Here is a 25,154-nt window from a genome sequence, read left to right on the forward strand (position 1 = left end):
AGCCACTGCCATGGTTTTCTTGTAGGTTCGTCTAAGCTCAACAAGTTTGCTCTTGTCCGATCCTTTTTTAACACACTTCAGGAGTTCGGACTTGGCCTTTTTACAAGATGCATTATACCAGGTTGGAGTTCGAGTTGTATTTTTCCTTGGGGGTAACACTGGGTAAAAGACCTCACCTAGAAGGGCCACCAATTCTTCATGTATGTGGGCTAGTTTCTTATTGAATTCCAAGTTTCTTGGCTGTGAGATTAGATTGTCCGTTTCTATTAGCTTCGGGAGTGCTAGCCGAAAAATTTTACTTAGGGACTCTTCAGAGCTCGCCAGTTTCCCCCATTTGATCCTACGTCTATTGGAACTAATTGTCAAGTTCCCGGGATCTTTACTGGGCTCAACGGCAAGTGATCGATCAGCACCTTTAGGGTGCGCCATATACATTACAAGTGCATTATGATCACTGTCCGTTCTTGATATTACTCTAAAATCCTGAACCATAGGCCAGAGACTAATGTCTACAAAAATATAATCTAACCTAGATTCTTGGTTCACCCTGTTAAAAGTACATGCAGAGGGAGTATCTGAGGTACTGCGGCCATTGCATGCCCTTAAGGAAAAATTTAGCGTTAAGGACAGAATTTGTACTACTAAGGGAGTCCAGATTTTAACATATGGGGATTGGCAACGCGGTACGCCCCAGAGGTCATCTTCCACTACGAGGGCTCCTTCCTTAAGGCCTTCTAAGGGCTCAAAATGGCAATTCAAGTCGCCTCCCAAGACTATCTTAAAGTCATTAGGGAGGCTGGCCAGAAAGCAAGTAAGATCATCAAGTGTGGGAGATTCCATGGCCAGCTTAGTGGGACGGGAGTATACATTGATTATTGCTAAACTCGAAGCATTAGGCCACCTGAGTAGAACACACTGGATGTCCTGCGAATGCGTCGGTAAACTCTCCGCATTACACCCAATGTGGCTAGCTACCCAGATCGCCAATCCTCCAGAGGGCCTCCCTCTGCCTGACCAGATCGCGTTTATTTCGAACACAGCATACCCCACTCTAGATAATGGTTCCCTTGCCCATGTCTCTTGAAAGAGGCAGATGTCGCTGTTGGCTATCAGGGAGTCCCAGTCGCTCGTGTCAAGTTTATTGACAATGCCAGCGACATTCCAAGAAAGAACCTTTAGGGAGACATCAAGCGGGTCAGGGTCACTTCCACCACTTTTAAGCGGGGCAGCATCCAATGGTGCAATCGTAAGACTGAGCAGTACTATTTCCACAGTAGATGGTTCCATCGGGTCTGCTTTATGGTGTGTTGGGACTGACAATTTTAACTTGTTATTAGTACCGCCCAAGATGGTTTTGCTTTTAGATGATTCAGTGTCTTCACCGTGGGGGTTAATAGATGTCAAGTTCTTCCCTCGGGGGGCACCATATTCTTGAATGGCGATGTCTATTTCGCATACGCCATGCCCCTGACCCTTAAAAAGTCAATCTGTCTGTTCCAGACAGCTGTATCTATTGGGATGGAAAAGGTTACCAAAGTTTGTGCTTGGAGCATTACGGGTGGGCCTAACTCTGCGGCCATCAGCAGCAGGTCCAACCCGGGTCCAACCATTGTCATTGTTCAAAATTGGCTTAAAGGTATTGGGATAAAAATGTGACAGGTGGACCACTTCAATAAATGTAGACCCTTTGTTCCCGGTCCAATTGCAAATATAGGACACTATTTTGGGGTTCCTAAAATTTACAATTATGCAGTCACCAACACATTTCTTATCGGTGTGGCCGATCCATGGGACTCTTCTGACCATGAGAATTTCTCCCTTAGTATTAGGTGGTAGTGGCCTGTGAGTGTTAAGCCAGCTAGTGACCTTATTATGTAAAGAATCATAGGGTTCCACCACGGTTCCCTCAAACGGGGGTACTCCCATCAAGACAACAGAATAGGCAGCAGCCTCGGGAGGCAAATTTACCACTTTGCGCCAATCTTGTTGGCTATCTTGCCTGTCTGTAGGGTTCCTTGCGTCATTTAATATTTTTACCTGATTGGGACCAGAGGCCGTACCGGATGAGTTCAGTCTACTGGTAAATCCTGTGACAGGTTGGTGGTTGCAGGGTAGTGCGGGGGCAGATTTTGGCAAAGAAGCTGGCTGCACATTTTCCAATGAGGTGACTGTCGGGGGTACAGGGGACGAGATGATGGAATTTGAAGGTAAATTAGGTAAGTTAGGAGCCCCTATGGAGTGCCCATCTACTGCGTGCATACCTGCTCTTTGGTCTGTCACTAAACCTAATAATCCCCTACGCAAATCTATTAAGCAGATTTCAATGTTGGCCAGACGGTCTTCTAGGGGATTAAGCAGTTCCCTCAATAGAGTACGTAAATCAGAGAACATACTATCATACATCCCGGCAGCGTTTTGTTGGCTAGGAGGATTTTTTGCCGGGGTGTGTTGGTGCAGGGCTTCGTGTTTACGGGATCACTGTCATGATCCCACTGATGTATGTGGAATTGGCTGCGAGGTACTGATCGCATTTGGTCGAACGTGAGCTGTGTTGGGCTCGGGGGCTAATTTGATTGTTTTTCTTATCTTTGCTGTTCCAGTGTTTTTAAAACTACTTGTGGCACTTTATCTTACTGTTAACATTGTCGGAGCTGTGTTATAGCTGGGGGGGTGAACTTTACCTCCGTTTTTGCACAGAAAGGCATTTTCTAGGCGGCGTGCCACAGGCGCACCAAAGTCAAGCTCGTCTGCGTCCGTCTGCGCCCGACCGGGGCCAGGGGCCATAACCCCTGCTAGTTTTTCCAGGGAAAAGTATACATATACCTCGGACCAGCTTAAATATCTTAGAGGGACAACCTCCAGTAAGTGTCTTCACTTTATTTTGCCGGTTAGACATGTTAACTATTGCCCCCATTGTCTTTTTTATTTTCGTCCATCTATGAAATCTATAACTGCTAGACCTTCTCAGAATGCACTTAAAATGCTCCTGCACAATTGCTGTTAAGGATTTAGGACTCTTTACTCCAGATTTAAACATAATAAACTTGTCTTCCCCCACCCAAAGTAAGAAAGATCTTGATCTAACATTGATAAATGTCTATATTCATCCAAAAAGGAAAGGAAATGTCGCAAAAGATCTATACAAATGCCTTGACGATATCATAACTGGCACTTTAACAACTGACATTATGATTACCGGGGATTTTAATCTCAACCTGATGGGAATTTCAACGAGTGATGTGAGTCACAATCAAAATATAGCCTGGAATATTCCACATCAAGAGGCTATATTAAAATCCTCACAATCCAAGCTTGGAGAGGAGGTTTTAGAGACCCTTGAGCATTATAATCTCAGAGCATTGAATGGGAGATTCAGTGGAGACACTCCGCCAGCGTGTACATTCTACTCTACAAGAGTAAGTAAAATACTGGATAATACCTTTATGTCACTATCCCTATTTCGTCACATTGCTTCATTCAAAATAGGGGAGAAGGCTGATAGCGATCATTGTCCCCAGGAAATTACACTTAATACCATGAAACCAAAACTTGAACAATCGTTGGTACCAAATGAGCTAATTTATACCATTAATTACAAAAGGATCAAGTATTCGGCAGTAATGGATGGAGACATAGAAGCAAGAGCAAAGCAACACTTTGAGGAGAGAACCGGGGTAAGCGAGGTTCAGAAATGGGAAAGCTTTACATCCAACATGGCAGGTTATACCACAACCCTGAAAACCCAATACACAAAGAAAGCTAGCAAGATGTCCTTCTCACAAAAGATCATAGAACAAAAATAAAAAGTACAAAAAAAGACATCGCACGAACAATACGTCAACTTAGACACCTACCAAATGACATGGTAAGACATTCCTATCTGCAAGAATTAAAATCATCTTTAAAAAAAATTAAAAGGGAAGCAAATAGATCAATTGAGGAAAACCTGTGGGCAAAATTACATTCTGATATTAAGCTGAATGACAGGGCAAAATTTTCGAAAACAATTAACTCCTATATGAATCCTAGGAACGAAGGAGTCTCTTCAAACATCAGCGAACAAACATGGGTAAACTATCTTAAAGGTCATTTTTCACAACATAATATTAACAACTTGACGATAGTTGCGGATGACAACAAACTATTTCCTTTGTGCGATATCAGATATAATCAGCCAGTGCGAAGTATCAGTATAGGTGCAAGAAAATTTCAAACACTAATTGAGTGCCAGATTAAAAAAGGGAAGCGGGACGGGGCACCAGGCCCGAATGGCATTCCTCCTATTCTGTACAAACTGAATGAAAAGGAATGGGCTGGAGCCCTTGCACCCCTGTTTTTGGAATTCAAACATCTAAATGTTTTGCCTGCCTCTTGGAAGGGTTCAATCATCTCCCCAATATTCAAGGCAGGGGACAAAACTCTTCCAAATAATTATAGACTGGTTGCCCTCATGGATAACGAAGCAAAATATTTGCTGGGATCCTATTGGAGGAACTGCAGGCCTGGGCTACAACATTCTCTAATTCCTGCTAAACAGACAGGATTTGCCAAAACTGTCGGGACATCAACAAACATTTTGGCTTTGGGTCTATTAATTGATAAGGCAAAAACAACTAAAATGCCAATCAATTTGTGTTTTATAGATTATAAGGCAGCTTTTGATCATATCAACCGAAATCTTCTATGGGCTAAGCTTCAAAAGTGGGGGATACCAAAGCCTCTATTAGATCTGCTGATTAATTTACATAGTGACACATGGGTTCAGGTTAAGTTGGGTGACGGTTCTCATCTGTCGAGACGCATCACAACAAATAATGGTTTAAAACAAGGATGCGTCTTGGCCCCAACAATCTTTAACTTGTTCCTAGGAGACCTCACTCTGTTGCTCAATAATTGCAATTCTCATGCACCAAAACTAGGAGGCCAAATATTGTCCTCGTTACTATACGCAGATGATTTGATCTTAATCAGTCACACGAAAATAGGGATGCAAGATCTTATTAATGCGACAAAAAGATATTCTGATGAAAACCAATTGACAATTAATCTGAATAAAACAAAAACAATGTCAATCAACAAAAAAAGAAAGACATCGAACAGTTGGTTTTGGAATAAAAATCGCTTAGAGGATACAAACATGTATAAATATCTAGGGGTCAAAATTGATAGTGGTGGCCAGTTTATCTTACAAAAAGAAAGCATCAGAGGAAAAGGCATTGCCATAGCAGTCACGCTAAAAAAATTAAATGAAAAACTTACCAGCCCATCTCTTTTCCTCATAATACAAGTTATTCGTTCAAAACTCTTGCCGACCATTACTTATGGTAGTGAAGTTCAAAGAGGAAGAGACGCAGGAACTTTGGACAAAACTGTGGCATCAGTATACAGGATCATTTTTGGTCTACCCAAATACACATCCCCGGCTCAACTGAGGTTAGAGTTTGGAGGTCAGAAACAGGTGCTTGCAAGACAGGAGGCATACATAATTATGTGGGATAAAATCAGGAAGGCAGAACAAGGGTCCCTTAATAGCCTTTTATGGTTAGAATTACAGCGGAATCAAGCATCGCAAGCTGCCAACTATCTGGCCAAAAGCCTGGTGAATCTAGGCTTAAAGGAGCTGTGGAATACTTCCACCAACCATTCCACTATCAAAAGACTGGTAAAGAATACAACAAAACACCTATCATGGATAGAAGATAAGGAGTCAGTTGCCAGGAGGTCGCATGGGTGGTTTGTCTTAAACTCCTATTCAAATCAAGGTCAACAGAGTTATCTTAATTTGGGCTACTCAAGATTCTTAAAGCTGAAGTTTTTAAAATTCAGAATGGGCCTGATTCCTTGCAGACGCCATTTTCCACGCTGGCAGAGGGATAAAGGGGACACCCTATGTCGGTTGTGTGGCAAGGCAATTGAGGACATGCCACACCTCTTATGCTCCTGCGATAAATTGCTAGAAGAAAGGAAACGTTTGTTTAAATGTTTGTTTAACCAACGAGGAATACGCACGCAAAGGAATGCCGTGCTTGCCTGCTTCTCCCCCAACGATTTGCGGTTAAACTGCAACTTGGTGAAATGTATGAAGGAGGTGGAGAAAAGGACGCAGGAAGCTGTTTTTTAACTTATCCTGGAGTCACTTGATAGTACGAACTGTATATAATATATAGGTTTTATTGTAATATTTACCAAAATGACGAATATGGGACAATGAAAAACTTAACCTGGAAGATTTTATCATTTTAGATTGAATCTAAGTTTGAGTTGGAAACTATATAGTATGTATCTGTTTTATCATCTTTATATTTTTAAAATGTGGGATTGCAATGGCTTTTATTAACTGTGCAAATAAAATTTACTTACTTACTTACTTACCATCTATGAAATCTATAACTGCTAGACCTTCTCAGAATGCACTTAAAATGCTCCTGCACAATTGCAGGTCAATTTCTAAACACGCAGAAATCGGGATATTACTGGATGAAGAGCGTTCAGGTGTTTTATTTTTAACAGAGACCTGAATAGTGAGGCAGACCCTGACCTTGTTCAGGCACTTCCCCTTCGGAATGCTATTCAGAGGCAAGATTAGGAATTAGGCAGAGGAGGCGGCATTGCTAGCATATTCTGTGCCCTGAAACGCAGGCCTTCTTGGAAGTCATGGACTCCTGTGGTTTCCCTCAGCTAGTGAAGAGCTCTACGCATACGGCAGGACATATCCTGGATGGGATTTTCTCAAATGATCCTAGGATAAAGGTAATGGACCATATTCCACTCTCTTGGTCTGACCATTTGGACATCCCCTTCATCCTGGAAATGTTAGTATCTCACCATGACCCTAACTTTAAGAACATGGTGGAGTTGAAGAGAAACCTCAGACGGATTAGTAAGGAGGATCTTCTTGACAAACTCAGCAATTACTGCTGCCCCCCTCACGCTGATGTCAAAGCCATTTATGACGAGTTCACCAACTGGTTAACGGCAGCCTTGGATTCTCTTGCCCCTCTTAAGAAGCACTATGTGGCAAGAAAGCACCCTTCAGCCCCATGGTTTTCAGAGAGGTTGCGAAAGCTCTGCCGACATCAGGAAAGAAAGTGGCGCATGGACCCTACTACAGCTGAAAGGGATCTGCATAAGCTCAGGCTAAGGGAATATAAGCAAGCTATTAATGAGGAAAAGCTCTCCTACTATTCAATGATGACGGAATCTATTAGATCCCCATGGGAACTTTTCACAATGATCAATTCCCTTTTAGCCCCCTCGACTAGTGTTAATACCGAGGTCTCCCAGGACCTTTGTGATAAAATGGCAGGCTTCTTCTATGCCAAAATTAAGGACATTTACTCCTCTTTGGAGAAATCAAAGTCTGCGGGAGCTAAAACTAATCCCATCTGATCCTCTGGTAGTACCCCGGAAGGAATGCCGTCGGCACTCCTTTCCTCCTATTCTTCAAGAGGATACTGAGTTGGTGTTAAGTGGGATTAGATCTGGCTCTCCCCTCGAACCCTGTCCTCTTAAGATTTTGAAATTAGAAAGCAAGGCCATTGCACCTCCTCTGACCGCTATCCTCAATACAGTCATCTCCTCTGGCCAATTTCCCACCGCATGGGAAACGGCGGTGGTAAAACCTCTGTTAAAGAAGGCCTCTCTTGACCCGACAGAATTAAAAAACTATCGGCCTATTTCCCTGCTGCCCGTTCCGGCTAAGGTCCTGGAAAAACATCTTAACCGCCATCTCAGTTCTTACTTGGAGGAATACCAACTGCTCGATGGCTCGCAGTATGGTTCCAGGAGTGAACACAGTACGGAGATGGCATTAACCTTTGTCTTTAACAACATCCGACAACAGGTTGATGCTGGTCATACCACCCTACTGATCCTCCTGGACCTGACTGCAGCCTTCAATACGATTTCTCCTTGTAGGCTGGTTGTCAGGCTCCGGGAAATTGGGATAGAGGATTCCGCACTCAATCTGCTTTCATCGTTCCTCTTGAATCTCTCACAAAGAATTAAGATGGGCCAATTTCTTTCTGCCCCTAAACAATTGTTTTGTGGAGTCCCCCAGGGATCCTCATCGAGTCCTACCCTCTTTAATATTCCATGTAGCCCCGCTCGCCACTGTGGGAAGGTATTTTTGCCTAGAAGTGCTTTCCTACGCTGATGACACTCAGATTCTGATTTCGATCACTGAGAGTATCTCAGCCTCAGCAGTAAGTTTTTAAAACTGCATGCGGGCGGTGGCTGCATGGATGGTTGAGAACTACTTAAGACTCAATGGGGATAAAACGGAGGTCCTAATCTTTGGAGACAAGATGGATATTTGGTCGGAGGCTTGGTGGCCTGACTCTCTTGGATCTTGCCCCTGCCCCTGTCTTAGTGCCAAGAATTTAGGCATCATTATGGACTCCTCTCTTTCCCTGGGCTCACAAATATATAGAACTGTTTCTACCTGTTTTGGGATGATATGGACTCTCAGGAAGATCTTCCGTTTTCTCTCCCTTCCATCACGGAAACAGACAGTGGTGGCCCTTGTGGTGTCTAGGTTAGACTACTGCAATGCCCTTTATTTAGGGATAAACAAGGGACTTCTTCATCGAATTCAATTGGTGCAGAATGCCGCCGCTAGGCTGGTGATGGGTCTCCCTAAATGTCACTCAGTTTCAGCTGTCATCAGAAGCCTGCACTGGCTCCCGTTGCGGAGGAGAATTGTGTTCAAAGCCTTATGCCTGGTCCCCAAGGCTGTCCACAATAGGAGGTCAGAAGGCATCAATAAAATGTTTCAAAGATATCTTCCCGGCAAGGACTTGAGATCTGCAAGCAAGAACCAGGTAACAGTTCCCAGTGTTAGGAAAGCCAGGTGGGGGTGTGGGGGGTGGGGGGTGGAGGGCTTTCTCGTTGATAGGGGCTAATCTGTGGAATTCCCTTCCTTCCCCAATTTCCACACTGGAAACCCATTCCTCATTTCGTAAGTCCTTGAAGACCTGGCTTTTCACCTGTCCTAATCTTTCACCCGTTCTAACTTTTAAGATCTGAACTCTATAGACATCTCTTACTCTGATATCTTTCCGCAGCGCCTTGATGCCCCTGGACTAAGTTTGCGCTCTACAAAACTTATATTCATTCATTCATACATATTTAAAACCAAATGAAATTGCCGCATATCTGCAGGCCCTTTACCCGATTGTGAGAGCCTTCCATTTGTAATTGGTCTCTCCCATCTTTGCACTCTTTCAGGGATTCTAATTTATTGACCCCCAGGTGCCTACGGACAATTCCGTAAGGCCCTCCCTGATGTAGCAGCCAATCTAGCTAGCTCACTCCCCAACTTTGCTTTATTAGGTGATTTTAACTTTCATTTCGATGACCTCTCGCTCCTAGCCATTTGCGAGCTAGTTGATGGCCTGGGGGTATTCCAATTTAAACAAAAAGTTATTGGTCTCACTCATTTGAAAGGCCATTTACTTGACCCCATTTTTTTGAATATCGAAGATCTACTGGTTAAGGCCCCTATACCGGTGCCCTGGTTTGACCATTTCTTGATTCCCTTCACTTGAGCCCATCAGGCCTCCATTATGCAGTCTTCGACGGCCAAAAGACAGATATGTCTATGGTCCAAACTTCCAGTAGAACTTTGGGCGTCAACCCTTAAAAACACCAGACCAAACATGACCCTAATCCTATTAGTGCCAATGACAAGCTTAATGAATGGTTTGAATCATCGTTAGACCTTGTCCTCCCTAAAAAAAAAGGATTAGTAATAAGGTTTGGGCTAACCGACCTGATTGGTACTCCCCTAAACTCCATGAGCTTAAGCAAACCTGCAAAAAACTGGAGAGAATATGGAGAAAGGACTTCTCCCCTGCCAACAAAGTTAAATACCTGCCCAGGCTCCTTAAGGGTTTGTTAGGTGAACCCCAAAACATTCACCTCCATTTTGTGAGCGGCAGTTTCCTTGTGCTCCAGATTGCAGTGAACCAAAGACCAGGAGGTGGTAAGAAGGCAGACTAGTTTCGGTCTCTTTCCTGAATTCAAAAAGTGATTTTTCCTTTGAGGCACCTCGTCTCAAAATCCCAAGATACAAGGAAAAAAACACGGGTGGCACATCATTCTCTGTTCAAGCAGCCTAACTATGGAACTCTTTTCCCCCAACATAATATCCACGGATAACCACCTTATCTTTAGAAAACTACTCAAGAATTTGCTCTTCCCGTCATAACCACCACATGCAAACAGAAATATATAGCAGATCTCTCCTTATATAAGCATTTATTTGTAATATAGATATGTACCTATATATGTGTATTGCTTTGTATAAACATGTAGAATCATCATGTATAAATATATAGCTATTCATTAGTTGTGCCTAACAAATGTACATATTACCGATAGTTATATTATTAAATGTTTTTAACATGTTTCTAAGTGACTGCATGAATAAGTGGATCTTTTACCATAACTATTTTTCTACAATTGCTTCACTATTGATTTACAACAACGCATATATAAATAAATACAATTATTTTAAAGTATAACAACACTTGAAAGCCAGAGTTTATTTAATGTATCTTTAATCTACATATACTACCTTCCTTTACGCATCTATATACCTTCCCTGTACTTATAGATCTATATATTCATTACTTTTCTTCTAAGTCAGCACATCCAATGCACTACCCTATTCATCACCCTATACCATTCTCAATATATCCTGTACCTCGACTCTGACTCACCTCAAACCTCTTTGTACTACTCTTTCAAGGCACTACCCTATTTCTCTCCCTAAACCTTTATTAATATATCCTGTACCTCCACTCTCTCATTCATCCCAAACCCCAGACCACTACTATGTTCTCCAAAATAACCCATTCTAGACCCTTACCTACTCTACCCCTCCTTGCATCATCTCATACTTCTTTTACTATTCCGGTCCCCAAAACCAGCCTTTCTAAACTCTTCCCTCTCACTCTTACCCCTCCACCTCCCTTTTACTCATCCGAAGCCTCCTCCTACTGCTATGATTTATTGTTAGTATTTTGAAAATCCTACTTTTAGAAGGTTAGCCGTATGGTGTCTGCTGCCTCTATCTGATGAGTGTATGGGTTGTGTGACTGCTGGGCTTTGTGTATTCCCTCTAGATAACCACACACAAAGGGAGCTTAGTTATGACTGAATGGGTCTTCCTGGGAGGATGGAAGGGAGGAGCTAGGCACAGCCTCACACTTACACCTGAATAGGCTGTGCCCTATCCATACACAAAAGGGCTGCATACCCCCGTACTGAGACTAGAGCCAGGGCAGAAAGGAAGGACCTCTGTGCACTTCAAAGACCCTTCTCTGAAGTCTACCCCACTTCAAAGGCACAACTGGGTATAAGTACTGGACCTCTGACACCACCAACTCATTACACTTCTGGACCTGTAACCACGGTCAGGAAGATGAACTGCTGTGCTGAAGGACTGCTAATCTTCTGGGCTGCTACTCTGAAAATAACTGCTGCCTTGCTGTGTGCCCTACTACTCTCTGTTGCCTGTGGGCTAATGATTGGACCAACACAACTTCAACCCAGAGTGACTCCCAGACTAGCTGACTAGCCTCTGAACTGAAAGTTCAGGGACATAAAAGAATTCCAACCACCCTGCTCCTCCAGTTGAACAATTGGAAGTGGGCATAATGGATTTGCTCCAGCAGGACCGAAGCATCATTTGATGAGAGAGCAGAATTAGGTTATCACCACTGTTGCGGGAACAGGACCAGTGCATTGCACTCGGAACCAGCGCATCGCTGTCAGATCCACTGCTTTGCCGCCACTGCATAGAAAGATCGCAGCATCCCCTCTACTGCGTGGAGAAACCCAGCACATCACCTTTAGAACCATCACACTTTGGAACTGGTGCATTGTTTGCATAACTGATGCATCGCCACTGTTGGGTGGAGAAAATTGACGCATCACCTTGACTGCAGGATCGACACTGATGCATTGCTCGGCTGCACCCCCATCTTTGTTGTCGCAACTGGGATCAAAGTACTTTGTTCAGTGGGCCTCAGGGGGTTCCTGTATCTGCCCTGCGCTTCATCGTGGTCAGCCTGAACTTTTGACTTTGTCCTGGTCCAGTGCAACCAGATATGCCAAAGAGGCGCTTATTACTTCTAAGCGATATTTTGCAGTTCATTCTTTTAAAATTCATATCTCACATTCTATTTATTGAATTTTTGTCGTTTGGTCGTTTTATTTATAACATTAAGTTCTATTTGGCGATCCTGGTGCGGAGTCTTTTTGTGGTGTTTACACTATGTTACTGTTTGAAGTGTTGCACAAATGGTTTACACATTGCCCCTAAGGTTAAGCCAGACTGTTCTCTGCTAAGCTACCAGATGATGAGCAGAGACTACTTTTAAGGGGTGTTGGTGACTTACCCTGACTAGGACACTGGCGTAACACAGGCCCTAACAGATCCCACGGTGCGGGGGGCACGAGCTGCGAATGAGTTCACCATAGGGGAGGTTTCTTATCAGACTCCGTGGATGCCGACTACCCGCATGCAGTATAGTATTGCCTGCGGTGGGCCTTCTGTATAGTTTAGTCAAAAGTTTATTCTCCTCCACATAGACTTCCAAATCTAAGTATACTACTCAGGTCACTTATTTCACCTGTAAACATTAAATTCAAATCAAGCATATTAAAAATTTCAATATAGGCTTCAGCCTCTGCCCTGGTCCCTTTCCAAATGATGAATAAATCATCTATGTATCTGGCCCAAAGGGCAACCTTTGTCATCCATTCCTCATGGTGGTCCGCCCAGGCCACGCTCTTCTTCCACCAGCCAACGAAAAGATTTGTGTAGCTGGGGGCGAAGCACGTGCCCATGGCCGTCCCACGTTTCTGTTGGTATAATTGCTCAGCAAAGGTGAAAATATTACAGATCTAACAGAATTTTGTCATTTCTAAAAGCATGAGATTATGGTCTCTAAATGTAAGCTGTCTTTTATCCCAAAAACATTTTACTGCTTCCAATCCCTTTTCATGATTAACACATGTATACAAGCTTGTAATGTCAAGGGTGATAAGTAGTATCTCTTTTTCCCACTCAATCCGATCTATTAGTCCAAGGAAATCCTGAGTATTCTTTACATAAGAGCTAAGCTTTTTTACAAATGGAGATAAGAAGGAATAAATGTAACCGGATGTATTTTCTAATAGACTACTTTGTGAGGCCACTATAGCTCTTCCAGGGGGATTCATCATTTCTTTATAGATTTTTGGAAGGTGATAACAAATGGCAAGTACAGAATATTCACAATATAAGAATAGGTATTCATCTTGGTCTAGCATGCCACTATCCCTCCAAGTTCTTAAATGTTTGTGGAAACTCAATACATTTCTTGTAATCCACTCTCTTTATGGGAGAATAACAATTAGTGTTCTGCAATTGTCTCAGTGCTTCCGCATAGTATTGATCTTTATTCAGTAGGACAATATTCCCACCCTTGTCGGAGGGTTTTATGACGAGAGTCTCATCGTTTTTAGGTCTTGTACTGCCTTCCATTGATTTGACGGGATGTTATAGTTCCTTTGATGTGTCTTCGTATCTAGAGCTTTAAGATCTTGAATAGTTGCCTCATGGAACACATCTATGGCATCATGTGGCATTTGTGGCATGAAACGCGATTTAGCTCGCATACTGCTCATGGCACTCTGCTGTACAACTCCTACTCTAGTAAGCAGTCTGCAATGTTGTCATCAGTGTCAGCAGATTGGGATTCACCCAATGCTTGTAAAGTAAGCAGTGCTTCGAAATCATTGCGGTCAGAATGTCTGTCTGTGCTTCGGTTATTGGACGACGAGGTGGCATATTCCTTGGATGTAGAAGATGTACTTTTTTAGCTTTAATATCCTTATGAATTTGAACAGGTCTATTCAAGGTTGAGTGTAGTTAAATTCAGCTGTAGGACAAAAGGTCAGGCCAAGCTTCAGCACATGTATCTCATTATTGTTCAAGATCCTGTCCGACAATACTGATGATGGTTTTCTCTTCTCTTTTTGTTGCCATTTCCCTCGTCTCCCCTTGCTCCTTGTCACTCGAGGAGTAAAAGATTTGCCCCCATCTTTTTTGCCCTTTCTTGTTTTTCGTTTCGATCTGGGGGATGGGTTGCTGTCGGTTTTCTCTTATCAGCTGGTATTCCTGAAAATAAGTTAGTTCTTTAGTTTTCTCCTGGCCATCGCCTGTTGAGGTTGTCGATTGTTCACCTTCTGAGGTTTCAATCTCAGATTCGAAGGGGTCTCGTTGGGGATGTCTGCTTTTTTTTGGTTTGCTTAATTTACTCTGCGGTGCATCATATCTCTTTGCAAACGTTAACACACGTCCTGTGCTGTAGTCTCTCTCATCTCTGGCAAACTTGGTTTGTTTCCGGGGTCGAATGGAGTTTTCATAATCCCCTAGGCATTTTTTCATTGCTGCTTTTAATTCTTCACTCCGTTTCACATCTTTTTCTTTAGATATAATTTCTTTCAATTTTTTAATTTTATCTTGTAGTTTGGCTCTGTCAGTCCAAGCATACTTTATAAGGATTTTGACCATTCCTTTAGCGAAATCAGTCATGTATTCAGCCCATTCTTTTAGGAGTTCCGGATGAGGGTTCTCGTAAGACGGTGCTGTGTAAATTCATAAACCTTTTGGAATACGGTCCACTTTTAGGTAATTTTGGAGTGAAGTGGCCTCCCACCATTTTCTATTTTTTTTTGTACCCTTTCTCCAGTGATAGGTACAGAACTTTCAAATTGCTAGGTGGTGTTTTGCTTCCGCTAGGACCCAGTGGGTCTACTGTTCCACTCGTGCCTCTTTTAAAAAAAGATATTTGCTGCAGCTTTAGCACGTTCACTGTCGCTAAACATCGTAGCAACCAGCCGGCTACCCGTCTCAACGTGAAGGTCAATTAGACCCTCAAAACTGTTGCTTCCATCAATCACTTATCCCCACGGTTAGAACAGAAGTTACTAACCGAGGCGAGAACAAGTCCGCTCGGGTCCTCCAACCCGTGTAGTCCCTGTCCAACCTGCGGCACTGCACTGCCCGTTCCTCTTGTAGTTGGATTAGATACTTCCACAGCCGCATCTCCTTCTTGCGGCTTCAATCCAGCAACTGGGCAAACGTACTCTTCCACCAAATTCCCACCTCCGCGCACCTCACGTCTCTGGTGCCACTCGAGTGATGGTGAGCCTCTATAAATTCACAAACGCCGTCTGACTGTTGTGTGGCAAAATGTGAGTGCACTCCCGGGTCTTTTATTTCAAATATTCATTTTATTGGTAGGCAGCCGGCACTGACAGACGCGTTTCGGCACGTCGCCTGCTTCAATGTCAGTTTTCATCATTCACATTGATTTAATTTAAATTCTTCAGACAGCGTTATAACACATTCATTAACATAAAAGACGGCAATGCAAGTCTCACCAAATGATTACAAATCATGGCAGCCATTTTGAAGCGATTACATGGCAGTGCATTGCAATATAAATCTCCCTCTGCTACATGATTACTAATGTATCGGCGACTAGGAAATCAGGGGGGTTATAGAAAATCATACCATACCAACATTGGTGGGAGAAAATAATAGGAAAGATAAAATTATCAGTTAACCGAACAAATATGTCATAGTCTATCCTTGCTAATGGATAATATACGTGAATCACAATATAATCATTTCAAGATAACCAATCTATCTACATCTACTCGTGATGCTTACCTTTTTTACATTTCCTCCATAGGACTCTCTCAAAACACAAGCGTGATTACCCTGAATGGGCAACTATCCCTCCTCATATCAAATATGTACCCCAATGGGTCACTGGTTTCAAAACTATCTCCTACCACTATACTCAGTGGCTTCCTCTCCTATATGCTAGATCTAATTCAAGTGGAAAGATATCACTACGCCTTTTAATCTCCTAGGTGAACCCACATCTCTTCTTGGTTATTCAGTCCCTGCTGGGTCTTAGTATGTAACTGGATAATGTATTTAGACTCTACTATTCTCAACTTTTTTAGTTCTGTCTCCTCCTCTTTCTGGATGTGATCGAGGCAAAAAAACTTCAGTAGATCTCGATTACTTTGATTTACTGATTCAAAATGTCAGGCAACTGGGTAGTTGGGATCCTTATAAGTGATCGCCCGCATATGTTCAAGTATTCTTTTCTTCGCAGGATGTATCGTACTGCAAATGTACCTTTTAGGACAGGGACAATCAAGACAGTAGACTGTATATTCTGAGTTGCAATTTAATAATTTATTTATCTTCAGAATTTTCTCTCTACCACCTCCTTCTGTCTTAAACTCCAGAATTGTATTGCTATTTTTACACGCCTTGCACCTGAGACATGGAAAGAACCCTGTAACAGGATCCTTCCTTCTTGGGTGGGCCTTGTAATGACTGTTCACCAGTTGATCCTTCAGGGAAGTGCTCTGTCTCCATGTAATTTGGGGAGCCTGTGTGACGACATCTTTTAGGGTGTCATCAGTCATTAGAATTTTCCAATCTTTCTTGAAAATCTGTACAATATTATAGGTCTAAGAGTTGAAGCTGGTGTTCATTCTAGTTGGAGCTTCATCTATATTAGCTGTACGGTCTGCCTCCATTTTAGCAGCTAGAAGATTGGATCTTACCAGCTGATCTGATCTGATCTCAGCTCTACGTAAGATACTTTTAGTTTATCCTCTTCTAGTAAGTCTAGCTATCAATCAATCAAACATTTGTAGAGCGCACTACATACCCGTGAGGGTGTCAAGGCGCTGGGGGGGGCTACTGATTGAACAGCCAGGTCTTGAGTAGCCTCCTGAAGGTCAGCAGGTCTTGGGTCTGTCGTAGGCTCAGTGGGAGGGTGTTCCAGGTCTTGGCGGCGAGGTGGGAGAAGGCTCTCCCGCCGGTGGTTGTTCTTCAGATGCGCGGGATGGTGGAGAGTGCGAGGTCGGCGGAGCGGAGCTGGCGGTTGGAGATGTAGAAGGAAAGTCGTCTGTTGAGGTAGGCTGGGCCGGTCTTGTGGAGTGCCTTGTGTGCGTGGATGAGGAGCTTGAAGGATATCCTCTTGTTGACGGGGAGCAAGTGCAGGTTTCTCAGGTGGGGATGATATGGCCGTGGCGTGGTACGTTGAGGATCAGTCGTGCCGAGGCGTTTTGGATGCATTGCAGTCGTTTGATGAGCTTGGTCGGGGATCCCGCGTAGAGGGCGTTTCCGTAGTCGAGTCTGCTGCTGACGAGTGCCCGGGTGACTGTTCTTCTTGTATATGTCGGGATACAGCTGTAGATCTTGCGGAGCATGCGGAGGGTGTTAAAGCAGGAGGAGGAGACGACGTTGACTTGCTTGGTCATGGAGAGCGTGAAGTCGAGGATAATTCCCAGGTTGCATGCGTGGTCGGTGGGTGTCGGGGCTGCCCCCAGTGCCGTCGGCCACCAGGAGTCGTCACAGGCTGAAGGGTTGGAGCCGAGGATAAGGACCTCCGTTTTGTCCATGTTCAGCTACAGTCGGCTGATCCTCATCCAGTCGGCGATGGCCTTCTTTCCTTCGTGGAGGTTGGCTTTGGCGGTGATGGGGTCCTTGGTGAGGGAGAGGATCAGTTGAGTGTCGTTGGCGTAGGAGATTATGTTGAGGTCGTGCTGTCGGGCGACGTGTGCGAGCGGGGCCATGTAAATGTTGTTGAACAGTGACGGGCTGAGGGAAGATCCCTGGGGTACGCCACAGATAATCTCGGAGGCTTCGGATCGGAATGGTGGGGGGGGGAGGGATCAGGGGGGGAACGCTCTGGGTTCTGCCGGAGAGGAAGGAGGTGGTCCATTCCAGAGCCTTGTCTCGGATCCCTACGGCGTGGAGGCGTGCGCGTAGTGTGCAGTGGCACACGGTGTCGAAGGCAGCAGAGGGGTCCAGGAGGATGAGGGCTGCGGTCTCACCGTTGTCTAGAAGGGTCCTGATGTCGTCGGTGGCGGCGATGAGGGCGGTCTCGGTGCTGTGGCTGCTGCGGAACCCTGACTGGGAAGGGTCCAGCATTGTGTTTTCTTTGAGGTATCGGGTTAGCTGTCTGTTGACAATCTTCTCGATTACCTTGGCCGAGAACGGGAGCAGAGAGCTGGGCCGGAAGTTCTTGAGGTCTCTAGGGTCTGCCTTGTGTTTTTGAGTAGGGCGTTGATCTTGGCGTGTTTCCATCTCTCTGGGAAGGTCGCAGTCTCGAGGGAGAGATTGATGACGTTGCGCAGGTGGGGTGCGATGGAGCTGTCTTGATGGTGTCATAGATGATCACGCTGGCCCAGGCTAGCAGGGGGTCGTGGTCGATGGTGTGCGGAGAGTCTGTTGTGTTGCTGTCTGTTGGGGCTGTCTGGGTGTTGAAGCTGTCATGGATGTCTGCTATCCTGCGGTGGAAAAAAGTGGCGAGGGACGCGCACAGGGCTTGCGACGGCGGCGGTCGTCGTGGCGGGCGCGGGGACCAGGGGTTCTGGCGTTGGGTGCGGTCCAGTTGCGCACGGGCTCAGACGGGCTTGCCTTAGGTGCGCCTTTGGCACGCCAGCGGCGGCCATATATGGGGAGGTGGGAGGGAGGAGCGGCTGGGAGGCGGGAGGCAGGGGCAGCGACTGGGCAGTCCAGGGGGGCGGGGCCACAGGGGACGCAGCGGCGGGAACGGGAGCGGCGAAAGGAACAGAAGGCAAGGGCACAGTGTCACAGGGCAACGATGGGAACAGAAGGAAAAACTGGCACAGAATCACGGGGGTAACAATGGGAACCGAAGGAAAAAAGGGTACAGAATAACGGGGGCAACGATGGGAACCGAAGGAGAAGGGCACAGAGTCAGAGGGGTAACGATGGGAACACAAGGAAAAACGGCCAGAGAATCACAGGGGTAACAAGAAGGAAACAAGCATTGAAAATGCAATAGGTCTCGCCTTTGATTAAATTAAAGGCATTTGCTTTGCTAATGGAATTGTATAGCAAAGCAAATGGCTTTAATTTAATAAATGTCGAGACCGATTACATTTTCAATGCTTGTTTAAAATAAGGTACTACCTATGAATAACAACACTGTTTTTAACACTCTGGTAATAAAACCCTGAAATATAATACAAATAAGTGTTAAAGAAAATTCCAAGTCAATGCGTTCATTCTACACTTGCCAACCCACAGGCGGTGTAGGGAGTGGGGGGGGGGGCGGAGAGGGGGGTATGGTATCAGAAAATGATGAAGAAACAGAGCAGCTGTATGTCTCTCCTCTCACCCCAGCCGTCCCCAAATACCCTAAAGGTGACAACAGGCTAAATTCTTTATGACTTGATAATTAGTGAGATACAAATATTCCTGTATTCAGGGCTCTAGCTGGTCGCTTTCACTGAAATGGCAAATTGACTGAAAAGAAGAATAGAAAGAAGAAGACACACAGCTGAGAAACACAGAAGTTTAGTTTTGTTGCCTCCTGAACAAAAAGGCAATCGGCCGGTTTTAGGCAGGACAGAATACCAGGATGTATCAAAAGGTTGCATTTCCCAAAATGCAGAACCACGACAAAGCCGTTCTAGATAAAATAAACGTTTTTTGAAGGACAACGCACAAATCGCGCTCTATGCTCAGCAGTATCAGCTCAACCATATAGCTGAATAAACTAGAAAACACTTCCTTTTGATTAACTTGCTGCTGATGTTGGGAAAAAGCTGATGGGATGGGAAGGTAACTTCCTAGCCTGCATTTTAGCCCAAATGCTCGACTGGGACCCGGTTCTCCTACAAGGCATGGTGCCTAAGTGGCTGAGAAGAAGTGCAAGTGCAGCAAAGTGGGCAGAGCTGCCGAGAGGCAGCCAACAGAAATATTCTTTCCAGACTGCAAGCTCTGCCTGTGAAATGAGTTATCAGCATTTACATCAGGCAAGGAGACAGGGAGCCTTCTGTTCCCCCTCTCTCTCTCCAAACAAGGGCAGAATCCACGGAGGGAAAATGAAATGTGGACTGAGAGAAGAGCAGAGGCGCGAGATTCAGAGGGGGCCATTCCAGCTGAGGCTCCAAACTGGGGCAGGGCAGAGTGGGTAAATCCTAACAATCTTCTGATGGAGAGCAGGCCGAGGCTGACATTACCAGGATCCACCCACCACCACCAGTCATTAAGGCGGCTCACCAGCTAAAGAGCGGAGCTGCAAAGGTCTGCACAGATCCCCAACTTCACAGCTAGAAATCCATTGTTTAAAAAAAAAAAACTTTATTTATTGATTATATGATGGCAGACACAACATTACAGCAATGACAGGGATCGCACAGCATAAACACAGAAGAATTACATATACCCGCATCAGGGCTCGGAGTTTGGAGGCCTTTAAACAGAACATACTGACATTTACATGAACATGTCCTCATTTGCGGAACGTCATTAGGGAGGCAGCGTAAAACAGGACCTCTAGTGCCGCAGCTCCTTCACAGTGGGTATTCGCAGCATGCAGCAGCCGCTGTAAACGCCCGAGGACCCCCATCCACCACAAGGCCGACCACAGCAGATATGCTCACCATGGTTTAGAAGTATACCATGCATATAAACATATCAAAGTCAGGAAATTACAATTAGCGGGGACACATGAAAAATACATCATACTATACAGCGTGACACGGTGCCGTACGGCCATCAAACAGGAATCTAGCACAATTACATGGACAAGTAACCAATGAGGAGAGAGCAGCCATGAGCCTGTGTACATCAGGAGAAAGTGGTCCAACGGCACACACCCAGTATATGCGCGCAATAGGCAGCAGCGCATCTTGGTGTGAAGGGAGATGAGAGGGGAGGATTGACAAACGCGGGACCTAGAGGTGCGGGAAGTAGCCTTGGCCCTGAGCGTTCTCCCCTCGGGAGCAACAGAGTGTCCAGAGGGGTACCGTAAATTAGGAGCCAGCAAGTAACCTACAGTGCGTGTGGGTCACTAACGGGATGTTGCAGTAAGTATGCCTGGAGTGGGCCCCAGATGTTGCGCGGGCGGGAAGAGCAAGGAAGCAGTTCAGCATATGTGTAAAGTTGATCTTGCCAAAAGATCATATCAGAAAGCCAGTCCTTAAACTTGGGAGCCCTGCCTCTTCCCCCCCTACAGGCTATTCTCCGCTTAGCGATAGCTAGGCTAAAGGAAACAAATTTACGACATGAAGCATACCCCAGCAGGGCCATCAGAGAGGACCTGGGTACGGGTATTGGGACCATAGCATCCAAAGCCTCAAGGACATGACTCCAATAAGTGTAGATGTCCGAACAATCCCAAGCCAGATGCAGGAAGTCCGCATTTTCCATCCCACACCTTTCGCACCCGTTTGTGTCCCGCAATCCAAATTTATTAGGCTTAACAGGGGTGTGGTAGCTGCGATGCAAAAATCTGTAATGAATCAGCCGAAGCCGGCTGTTAGAGGAGATATGCTCTGTCTGCTTGCAACAGAACAGCCATTGTTCGTCAGTAATATCTTGTTCCAATTCCAGCGCCCATTTAGTTCGCGCTGCACTCGGAGGACACTCTACATCCCTATAGAGCGCATGGTAGAGAGTGGACACCAGGTGTGACACAGAGGATGCCCGTGAAACATGATGTAGAGGGGCCAGCGTCGAAGGTTCAGAAGGGTAAGATGGGGTGCAGGCCTGTATGCCGTGCCGGAGTCGAGTGTACAAGAATGTTTCTATGGAGGACAGCGGTGGATCAGAGCACAGTTGTGGGAGTGTGCGGAATGTACCATGCATATACAAGTCTCCCCAGCAATGTAGCTTCCGTGTGCGTGCTAACTTCCTAAAGATGCCCTCCTGTAGCAGGGAGATATCTGGATGATACGTGAGCGGAAGGAGGGGGGAGTATAAGCAAGGGGCTTGTATATGGTCACGGATGCGGGACCAGGCCATGATCGTACAATCCACTGAGGAGGGACAGCGCACCAGAGGGGAAACGCCAGCCAGGATAGCGCCACTCAGCGGGACGGGGTCAGCTAGCCAATGCTCTGTCGCGACATGGGGGGTATTTCGAGGCTGGTGGAACCAATAATGAGCAAAGTGGGCCTGAGCGCAGAGGTAGTATAGTTCGAAGTTGGGTATATCGAAACCTCCTTGGGAATAGGGCCTCATGAGGGTATCCCATTGTATACGTGGCTGCTTGCCCCCTCAGACCAGGCGTATCAATTCTGAGCGCAACGAGGCGAAAAAATGGCATCCAGGATCATAAGGAATAATAACAAGCATTTACAATGCAATGGTCTCGGCATTGTTAAAGTTAGAGCTATTGGCATTGCTCATGTCATTATTTTTGTTTATGTTTTTTTTAAAACATTTAAAGAAACGGCATTGTTATTTACAATGTCAATAGCTTAATCAGTCTCAAATGCGAGACCTATTGCATTTGCACCCACAGAGAGCCACACACAAAGCCACCCACACACACACACAGAGCCACACACCAAGCCACCCACACACAGAGCCACACACAAAGCCACCCACACACACAGAGCCACTCACAGAGCAACCCACACACACACACGCAGTCACCCACTGACCTATTTACATTATGTGGTTTTCCGCATTTCTAAAGACATACCGGCCTGCCCTTCATTCTAATTATTTCTCAACAATGGCGCACCTGGAGAAGAAAGGATGCAGCCTCTCTATGGTGTTGCTTCCCAGGATTCCTCCGGGCACCTGCTGAAGTGTACAGATTCAGGGCTTGTGGATTGTATAGAGAAGATTTGGTTGCTGTGGCGCGGAGAGGGTGATAACTGCTGCGTGGGGCGCTGGGTGGGGGCAGGTTGGGATCGGAGGTTCAGAACTGACAGCGTATATGGGCCAAGAATGAGCCCAAGGTAAGATGGCTCAGGGAGCGCAGTTGACATCTGCTATAAAGTGCAAGGCAAAGGTTCAAATTTCTGCAGGCTGCTCTGCCTGCCGCTCTTTTGAGGCCAGTAATAGGAGTGCCCAAAAAATTGGGTAATAGCAACACCTGCCTTTTACAGTGCTGAGAAGCAGTGGAACTGTGGTATGGAGGGCTATACATAGCATGTAAAATGTATATTTTTCAATGACCATGCTTCTAGACCAGGATCAAACAATTCAGGTCTTCAAACACCCCCTTTCAAAGAAGTCCAAAAAATTCTGCCAAAAGAGATGGCCTGGTCAAATCTCTTCCAGGATTATGGAACTCCTTACCAGCAGCCCTTCGAGGTGAGCTCGCCCTGCTTACATTTATAATTGAACCTCAAGCTCCCTTCATTTCAGTGTGCTGCCCATCCTTCCACCTTCACAAAAGGGAGGGGATGTGGTCCGTCGGCTGCGCTGCCGCCTCTGGTGGAGGAAACCAGAGTTCGAGCCTCGAGGTCGCGTGCACATTCTGTGTTTCTGGGCAAATCACTCAAGTCTCCCAGTGCCTGAATGTGTAATGTAAATACGGTGCTATGTAAAGCGCTCCAATACCTTCGGGTCGAGTTCGCGCTATATGAATATGCACCAAAAAAAATCCCTATGTCTTACAGGTTGCACCGCCCATTTAATCATCCATGCCCCCTGAATATCAAATCAACAGTATAACAAAATATCATACCTGCCAACAAAAATCTTACCATGTGAGGAGGGGAGGGGCATCCTGGCAAAAAGTACCTAAGAGGCACTTTTGAACCCCACCCTGCCCCCAAACCCCTTCCTTTAATAAAGAAAAATTGTGTGGATATCCTGAGGGGTTTACACACCCCTCAATGAATGTCAACTGTTCTAAGCCTCAGAAAACGAGCTGGAAAACCACAATTTACAGACAGCTTTTCCTGGCCAGCGTGTGGCATCGGGTCCTCACTAGGTGGCCGTGTCATGGGAGCCGATATCATGCGGCACAGTGTGAGTTGGCACGCATGAAATATAGAGGACAGAATATCGAAAAAGAATATCGACAGATAATCTAGATTTTTTTATACCTATCGCAACATATGCACGAATGCAGTATGTATATCTTCAAGGTACGCAGATATGGAGTAAGGGATAGTAAATTTGTACTTCCCCCATATGCACTTTCTTCCGATTTTGTGCCCCTCGACATTAGAATGCCACCATAGTGTTAGTGTCCATATTCAGCAGTACAATCTCCGATCACGTGCTTAGAAGCTGCCGTTTGTAACTGAAGGAGCACGCTACAAATGCCCAACAGAGAGCTACTTTCTACACATTTTAACTCGGACCCTGGCATGAATCACGTAACATTTCTCCGCCCTGCACTCACCCATCGGTGATCCAGCCATGTCAAGCTTTGAGCCGTCTCCATACTCGAGGCGCTAGATTCAGAACCGGCAGTGGGCAGTTTCTCTCCTTATGACGCATGTTATTTGGAAGTGGCGTTCACGTACATCTCACTTCTTACAGCTGAGGAAGAAGGCGCCTTCCTGCCTTGTCTGCGCTGATATCTTCCTAGCCACGGGCGGTTTTCACGGCTGACCGAACCGCTTCCAGGCGCAGACACCTCTGGGAGCTCCTCTGTCAGGTCATCAGCCGGACAGACATGTTTGGAAGGCTCGTCCACACGTTCACTGGGGTGAACGTGCGAAGAGGCTGGTCTCTGGGGCTGTCCGACTGCAGTACAGCTGCAAACAGTTTCAGCTGCAGAGTAATTTGTATAGCGCACCACACAAACGCTGGCAAAATATAGCGGCCGAATATCCTTCAAAAAAATATGGCCCCATGTGGATAATAATAAAAAAAATCTACACCCAACGAGATAATGTTTGTCAGAGGATATTTCTCCTATATGTGATAGTCTGACGTACAGCCAAAGAAGCCACGTCACTCTCATGGACGCAGTTTCACCAAAATGCCACAGATGCATACATTAAGGGACTTTACCAGACAGGTTTTTTTTCCCACTGTTTTCCCACTGGCATTTCGCTGGTGGGATGGAGGCCGGTTTGGAAAGGCCTGGATAAACAGAAGGAGTGGGGGCAAAGATAGAGAAAAAGCGACGAGAGGCGAGAGAGGATGGTTTCAACGAGATATTGGGCCGGAGGAGGGGTAGAGAATGTGGTGTTCGGGCCCGAGCTGTACCTTTGGATCTGGGGAACCCAGGTACAAGTTTCGCTATCTTCTCAAAATACTGCGATTGTGGATAATCACCCCCCCCCCTCCAAATACAAAACCAGTTTCGAATCCGATCCAGTTTCTT

The 25,154-nt window shown here is 45.5% G+C and overlaps 1 protein-coding gene across 3 annotated transcripts in view; it reads right to left on the minus strand.

Moving 5' to 3' along the window:
• The window catches only part of LOC146839398 (equilibrative nucleobase transporter 1-like), a 470,932-nt gene that overhangs the window by 413,910 nt on the left and 31,868 nt on the right, over positions 1 to 25,154 (minus strand). The window contains exon 1 of one of the 3 annotated variants that reach the window (XM_085651433.1): positions 24,222 to 24,352. The exons of the other annotated variants lie outside the window; for them this stretch is intronic. The gene's annotated coding sequence lies outside the window, so the exon portion shown is untranslated. Of the gene's footprint in view, positions 1 to 24,221; positions 24,353 to 25,154 lie in introns of those variants that run through there. 3 annotated transcript variants of the gene reach the window in all.

The sequence above is a fragment of the Triturus cristatus genome, chromosome 4_1, assembly GCF_964204655.1.
Source record: "Triturus cristatus chromosome 4_1, aTriCri1.1, whole genome shotgun sequence".
NCBI classification, from domain to species: domain Eukaryota; kingdom Metazoa; phylum Chordata; class Amphibia; order Caudata; family Salamandridae; genus Triturus; species Triturus cristatus.